This window comes from Hipposideros armiger, unplaced genomic scaffold (assembly GCF_001890085.2).
Source record: "Hipposideros armiger isolate ML-2016 unplaced genomic scaffold, ASM189008v1 scaffold_59, whole genome shotgun sequence".
Lineage (NCBI taxonomy): Eukaryota > Metazoa > Chordata > Mammalia > Chiroptera > Hipposideridae > Hipposideros > Hipposideros armiger.
Genome location: NW_017731409.1, coordinates 4,556,501 through 4,564,426, shown reverse-complemented (window position 1 = coordinate 4,564,426; position 7,926 = coordinate 4,556,501). Strand labels below are relative to the sequence as shown.

General features: G+C 52.2%; 1 protein-coding gene across 3 annotated transcripts in view; it reads left to right on the top strand.

The window, feature by feature from the left end:
* PLEKHG3 (pleckstrin homology and RhoGEF domain containing G3) overlaps window positions 1–7,926 on the top strand; it is a 67,410-nt gene that overhangs the window by 23,315 nt on the left and 36,169 nt on the right. Inside the window, exon 1 of one of the 3 annotated variants that reach the window (XM_019641319.1) lies at window positions 2,248–2,501. The exons of the other annotated variants lie outside the window; for them this stretch is intronic. The gene's annotated coding sequence lies outside the window, so the exon portion shown is untranslated. Of the gene's footprint in view, window positions 1–2,247; window positions 2,502–7,926 lie in introns of those variants that run through there. 3 annotated transcript variants of the gene reach the window in all.

Here is a 7,926-nt window from a genome sequence, read left to right as displayed (position 1 = left end):
GCTCAGCTCGGGCTGGACTCGAACCGCTGTTGCTCAGAGCTCAAACTCTTGAGCGAGCTCTTAACCAACTGAGCCACTCGGCCGGCCCCAGACTTTTATTCTTAAAGATGAGACTGTGTGATTTCTCACAAACTCTTTGGGTTATTTCATCTCAATTAGCATTGCTTTACTGAGTGCTTCCTATAGGGCTTCTACCATAAGGAAAGATGAAAATCTTTTTTGGAAATAAGCTATATACACATTAAAACAATTAGGAACAATGCAAGGCATAATCAAGGGCTGAATTGAATATAACAATTGTCTAAAAGAAAGCAGAACACATGGTGGTGAAGAGCAGTGTTCTCCTGCTATGAATCCCAGTCTACGACATGCTAAGCTGTATGACCTTGCCCCACTTTCTTCTGGGACTGCACCTGTTCGGATACGGGGCTAAGAATAATGGCTAGGACATAGTAAGCACTCAAATGTTGGAGCTGTCTGGAATCTGCTTTTGTTGGTTATGTAATTTTCGTCACATTGCTAGATCCCTCCCATACCCAGTTATCCCATCTGTAAAATGGGCATATGGACACTTACAACGTGGCTGTGAGGATAGAGGGAGACAATGTTTGTAAATTGCATGGCATGGGCCCTACAAATGGTAAGCATTCACTAAATGAGTTATTATTACTGTCATTAACACTATTACCTGCCTTAGTTGAGGAGTAAAGGGTGCTGTTATAGCTTAGTTAACTCATGGGCCTTCTCTGGATGCTGGAATTTGAGGTGGGCAGGAAGGACTTAATAGGATTCAGGTGATCAGAGCAGAAAGCAAGATCATCAAAGTCGGTAGCCTGAGGATGGACTGCTTTCTGGAAGGCAGGAAGGGACTGGGGCTTCTCAATTTTTCTTCTAGCCCGGAGCCTGGCCGGCTGTATCTGGTAGAGCCTTGGCGGCTGTTTACCTCCAACCCGCGTTCCGCAATCTCGACTTTCACCTTTCCAGTCGGCCAGAGCAGAATTGGAAGGCTGGAGCAGACCCTCCCTCCCTGAGGAATGTGGGCCCCACTTCCAGGGCAGGCCAGGCCCAGCGCATACCTCCTCCCCAAGTCAGGAGCGGGGAGCCCCGCTGTCTTAACCCCACCCTTCGCCAAGATCCTGTTTCAAAGTCACCTGAAAGCCATTTCCTTCCGTGCCCGCCCTTTCCCTCCCCTCACCTGGAGCTTGCGTTTGCCTGGAGTGGCTTTTTTTTTTTACTTTTGTTTTTAACAAGAATTCTATAAGCGCCGTTTACTATACACACTTGTCTACACCCGGATATCAAATATACCCAATGATTCTGATATCAACGTCCCTTTCCTCCTCCCTGGGAACTGGTGATAATGCCTAAACAGTGAGACCTCTTCCAGGGTCTCACCCTGGCCTTCTTTCCTCTTGCCTTGTGCTGGAGACAGCATCTTTTTTCCAGGACATTTTTTTTTAATGAATTATTTCGGGTTTTTAAAAGTATGCTCTTGCTCAAAATGTGCTTGAGTGTCCTTGCCCCCCCACTTTCCAGGTGTGTACCTTTCCATGCCCATATGATTACATATAGACATAAAAACAGGAGACATTCTAGGTCTTCGTTTTACAAAAATGGGGTTTTCTATTACATAGATGTCTGCATCTTTCCCCCGCCCCTTAGGTCTCTTGGCGGACTCCCTCCAAGTTATCGGCTTCTTCATCTCTTTGTCAGCTTCTCTGAGGTCTGAATTTACATCTGTAAAGGGTTATGGGGACCGAGTTTCCGTGAGGAATTCAAGACTTGCCTTTCCGACACAGGAAAGCCAAGGTGACCTGCTCTGGTGGGATCAGGACCTCCACATCGGATCCCAACCAATAACTCACTGGAAAGCCCCCTTTCCTGTTGGTACAATGGGGGATGTTTGGGCTGTCCGGTGCCCTCTCGGGAGGCAGTGATATCAGGTCTGTGACACTAGGGTCACCCCCACCACGTGCCTCTTTGTATCATGCAGCAGCTAGGCTGCCCCGGAGCGCCTCGGCTCGCTTACGGCAGGGCTGACACGGTGGGGCCGCCCGTTTGCCCCACCTGCAGGCGTTAATCATCAGCCGCTCCGGAGCCCAACCGCCGCCACAGCCTTTTCCCCGGGCTCCAGCTCGCAGCGCCGCGAAGTTTCCCCTGGCCCCTTGCGGAGCCGCCAATTGCTGGATTCCAGCCGGGCCCGAGTCTCCACCCACTGGAAACATTCCTGGTCCGCCCCTCCCTCTCTCCACCCTCCGGCTGCAGCCCGGGTTCGGCCCCGACTTCCTGCCGGGCGCTGGGAACCGGTGCGCGGGCTGGGGTCCCCGGGGGCTGTGCTTGCAGCTGGCCACGTCCAGGGCCAAGGGGCTGGCAGTGGGCGGGAGCGGCCGGCAGCCTCAGCCTCTTCCGAGAGCGACTTTCAAACTCGCGCCCGCGTAGTCGCGGCACCTGGGCAGCCTTTTGCGTCGTGCGTGCCGGACCCGGCCGGCGGCCACCACTCGGTGAGTGTCCCTCGGCTCTTCCTCTGCCAGTGCTGTCCGCAGAGGGGCAGTGCCCAGATCCGTTCCAAGTCCCCCACCCTCCCGGGACACCCGCGCAGCCCCCTGCGGGGTGTGGACTCCGGGCGGCCGAGGAGGGCTTGGGGCAGCGTTGGCTCTCCCGGCCCAGGGCTGGAGCGCGGGAAGCTCGTGCAAGGAGACATTTTCTGTCCTTCAGCCCCCACCCTGGAAACAAAAGCGAGCGCGCCGGGTAGCTCCGAGAGGCTCAGTTTGAAACCCGGGAAGTCCTCGAGGCTGTGTGCGCCTACGCGCTCCCCTGCGCTCTCGGTCGCCTGAGGGCTGGTCCTTGCCCGGGACTCTGGGCCTCGCGGGGTGGACTCTTCTAGCAAGGACCCAAGCCTGTGGTCCTGGGAGCTCAAGGGGCACCAGCAGCTTGTTTCGAGTTCTGCCACATGGTGCTGGCTCTTGGGACTCTCAGCTCATGTCCTGGAGGGATTACAGTGAGTGCCAGAAGCGGGGTGTCGAGGAGCGGAAATCCCTGCCTGCCACCGTCTACGCGACCTAGCGTACTCCTGAAGTCCGTTTGGTTAATTTGCTCCCTAATCTCAGGCCTTTGGTTCGGAAAGCTAGGATAAAGTTTGCAAACTTGAAAGTTGCAAGACATTTCTAGGTATCTGCTTTTACTCTGTGGAGCTACTTTTGAAAACAAAAGGAAGAACGGAGTGGGAAATATAATGGTGGGAGGCTGGAGAGGTGTGGCCTGGGGTGGAGGGGGGGCGGTGTTAGTGGCCGCTGTTAAGAGTTTTCATCTCTGAGGTCACTCGCTAAGCTGTTGGCAGAGGAAGGGGCCTGTCCCCTGCTCTGGGGCCCCCAAGAGGCGACTCAGACTGCATCACCCTAGAGGGAACCCTGAATTGGGGTTCCCAGACTCTCCCCAGCCTGACCTCTCATGCAGCCTAATCAAACCGACCTTGCTTGAGAAATAATAAGCAGGGAGAGTAGTGACAGCCCCCTTTCCCCTGTGCTGAGCACATCACCGGCCTCCCTTCAGCAAAGTGCTTTTCCAGCCCCTTCTCTGCTGGACTGGGAGTGGAATCCTGAGCGACTTAGCTGGGAGTACTTTACCCCAACTATTCCCGGAAGAAAACCTAGGGAGTAAGAACCAAAAGAAGGTGTACCCCTTCTTATTGTTCACCCCTTCCCTGCGGTGCTGGGACAGCCTCATCTCTTTCTACATCTGCTGATAATACTCTTGCGGCCTCTGCTGCCCCCACTTCCTTTCAGGAGGGTTGGGGAACCCCTTGGTTCCCTGTGTATGTTGTTCTGGGGATGGGGCAAACCAAATCCTAGAAGCAGAGGGAGGGATTTGTGTAAGAGGTTGGGGGTTTTTCTACTGCCTTTTATTAGAAGTGACATAGCAGGGACAATGGAAAGAGCACTGGCCTGGAACTTCAGCACAGGATTTTGCCTGACTTTTAGTCCTAGCGCTACTACATGGCATCAAAGATTGATAGCCACTTGGGCTGGCAGGCACCTCAGATTAGCCTACTCCATTTACACAAAGGCCAAAGAGCCCAGAGATATGCGGTGATTTGGTCCCTGTTGGCCAAATAGGGACCAGAACTCAGGTTTCCTCACTCTGTCTAATCCATGCTTTCCTCCACATGACCTGGGCAAGTCGCATCTTTTCCGACTCAGTTTCCACATGAGTAAAGTGGGGGTACTTAGTTGCCTGCTCTTCCTCATAAAGGCTGTGGTGAGGATCAAACGAAGCCATATATGTAGAAAGTGCTTCATAAACTCCTATACAAAATAAAGGGTTCACTCTGGCTAAGAGGGGCCCTCAAAGAGCTTTATAATTTACTGGGTACATCCCATGTGTACTACAGGAGATAGCGATACCAGGAGCCAGTGGTGAAAGTTTACGGCCCTGGAGTGTAATATCTCTGCCCCAGAGTAAACATTTGCCTTACCAAATCCACAGCTATCCCAGGGTCACTGTGTTTACACTGGAGGAGGCCAAAGGCCATGGCCTGAGGGATGATGACCAGGGTTGGAGGGGAAAGGGATTGCGGTCCAGATTTATAGCTTGTCCCTTCATCTCTACCCCCCCAACCACCCCTTAGAGTCTTGTGAAGTCTCTGGCTTCAAGCCTGGAGGGTTGCTACAAGCCCAGGCTTGGCGCTGACCTAGGAGGGTTAATTGTGAAGCCATCTAGCTATTCTCTGTTGTGTTGGGGGTTGAGGGGACTCTGGGCGTTGGGAGGGCGTTGCCTTTACAGCTGCACCGAGGGCTGTCTTTAGCTCCTCATTTGTCCCCCTCCCCCATCCCAGGCTGCTTCTCTGGCACAGGCCACTGCTCTGTCCCGCCCCTCTGGCCAGCTGCAAGTCCATAAGCCTTTGTTCCAGGCCCACCCTCCCCAGCCGAAGCCCTCAGGCTGGGTCACTGGCTGCTGGAAATCACTACTGCCAGCAGGAAGGTTCTACTGGAGTTGCAGAGGACCTGGCAGACACTCATTTCCTCCTGTAGGGGTCATCTTGGGGCCCTCAACTTGCCCCTGGCCAGATTCTCTGTTTTTTTTTCATCTCCTTTCTTCCCCTTAATGGACAGATCATCCTCTTTTTCTTCCTGTACTCATGCCTGTTAGTTCTGTTTTAAAGCATTCATTCATTCATTCATTCACTCAACAGTTATTTATTTGGTAGCTACTATTATATATAAATGCTAGATGAAGGAGACACAGCAGTGAACAAAATACACAACAATCATTGACCTATGGAGCTGACTTCTAGAGGGTAGAAGCTGACAATAAGCAAGATGGATAATTGAAATAGAAAACATGTTAATGATAAGTAGAAAAATATGATAGGGAAGGTGGATGTGAATTGTCATGCAAGGGATGAGACGATGTGTTAGATGGGATGCTTCAAGGAGATATTTCCCTTCATCTCTGATTTCCTTTTTCTTTTTTAAGATTTTTTATTGGTGAATTGGGGGATGGGAACAGCGCTGGGGAATTGGGGGAAGGGGAACAGACAAGTTGCTGTGGTTTTGTTCTTCAGTCTAGTTGTGGAGGACGTTGCTTCACTGGCCCAAGTTGGCACCATCATTGCGCTCTTCCTGGGCGAGTCACATCAGTCGCCGGCTTCTGGACGGCCACTCACTGCAGCTGCTGGCTACACACTAGCCCATGGCAACCCACTGCCACAGGGGCTGCAGCCTATGCCTCTCGCCTCAGGGCATCCCAGCTCCAGGTTGAGCTGTTGTTCAGCATCTTAGCTGTGGAGGGCAGTGTCACTGGCCCTCATATGTGGGATCCGAACCAGGGCCCTCTGGCGTCCCAAGCCAGTTCTTAACCATCGCGCCACTCGGCCGGCCCTCTGATTTCCTTTTCTTGAAACCCAGTTCAAGCGACACCCTTCGGCACTGAGGAGCAGAGTTTGGAGTTGGATGCACCTGGGTTCAATCCTAGCATGACAGCTCACTAGACCTGTGGTGCTGAACTCCTTTGCGCTCGTGTTTCTCACCTGTACATTGGAGTTAGTCATCATACCTACCTCAGCTGGTATTGTGAGAATGAACATTGAGATAATATAATGTATGTTAAGTGCTTAGCAGAGTCTAGAGAGGTGTCCAATAAATGATAGTCTTTTGTTATTTCTCCAGCCAAATCCTGCAGGGGTAGCCTAAGATATTTCATGCTAAGGACTAAAGTTTTCCATTTTAAATATGAGGCAGGAATGGGGACTTAGAAGGAGGGGAAATAGAAATCCTAGTTAGTGCAGACTTTCTATTTAGTGAGGTTTTTCTAACCAACCTTAGATTCCTGATGGTTGAAAATATGGGACTCTCAGGTGGGTACTGCTTCCCTTGGTGACAGGGTAAGCTGGGGACAGCTCTGACCCTCTCATACCCTGGGATTCCCTCCATTTCTAACCAGCCCTGATGAGTCACAACTTAGTTTCTGGCCTCTATACGGCCTCTATACGCTGCCTCACACTGGGAAGTTTATCAGCTGGGAAGGCTATCCGTCCCTCTCCCAATGTCACCTAGAAAAGTTATGCTCTGGGGAGGAGAGAAGGGGATGGGCAAATGAGGAGGAGCAGGGGAGAGCTGTCCTAGGAGAGCTTGGCAGGGGTGGCTAGAGGATTCTGATGGAGGCTCAGAGGCAGCCCCGGAAAAAGTTTCAAAAAGGGTCCACCATGGGCCAGAATTTAGAATAACAAATGGACAGACACTGTGAGATCTCAGGGCCTGCCTGGACTCGGACTGCTCAGCTCTGAGCTGCTTCCACCCAGATAGTCTGAAGCTGAAACCTCGGACCTCAAAGGGAGGGGCCCATCTAACAGACTGCTGTCAAAAGCTGTGCTGTCAAAAGTTGTGGTGAGTGGTTTCCTGGGGGCCCTGCCCTGGCTCAGGAAGCAGAGATGGGTGGTGAAGGGTGGGGCTCAGGGAAGTAGTCATCAGCCAGACCACTCCCCCTGAGGGTGCCCTACTGCCCACATAGGCCCGCCAGGCAGGCCCTGTGGTGAAGGAACTTTCTGGGCCTGCCTGTTGGTGCCTTGGGACCAGCTAAAGCTAGATATAACCTGGCCTCAGAGGAAGTTGCAAAGAGGGCCCCAAACAGTTGCAGACATTTTTCTGATATTGGTGACCTCAAGTCACAGAAGGAAAACTGGGCAGGGTCAGTTAACCTGTGACTGTAAGTAGGTGCATCGAGAGATGCTGGCAGCCCCTCTGGGAGTTAGCTGTCTGGGATAAAGCCTGGCCTTGCTAACTGGGTCTGTGCTCTGTTCTTATTTTGACTAGAAGCTCTCTGAGGGCAGGAACTGTGTTTGACTCATCTTTGTTCCCACATAACATCCAGAACAGTGCTAAGTGTAATCAACAGGGTGTGATGAGCTTGCATTGGGGTCCTGTCCTGAGAATAATCTGGTCTTGGTGGTCTCGTCTACTCCAGCTTTTGCTCCATGAGGTTAGGGGGAAGAAGACGGTGGGGGTGAAGCCCAGCCCCAGATGGGCTGTTGCCACCTGGGAACGCAAGCAAAGGGAGAGCGGGGCTTTTTATAGCTCTTGCTGGCCTCTGGGGAGGGAGCCTTGGTTTAAGCTCAAGGAGTGGATTTTTAAGGACTCTTTAAACTCTGTTTTATGCTGAGCAGACTCTGGGGCTGAACATAGGACCTGAACAAGGTTCCAGAGGGTGCAGTGGTGTCTGTGCCTGTAGTCTTTGGGGAACGCAATTTGAGAATTCTAGAAGTTGCTCTGATTATTGCTGGAGTCTGGTTGATAGTGGTGGATACAAGAGGAGGGGAAGTCTGTTTTGCTGTGGTGATAGAATCCCAAGAGTGGGGATGGGTTCTACAGGTACTGGAAGCTCTTAGAAACTCTTGTCCTTTACTCCCCAGGCTGCAAGACATGCGCGCGCGCG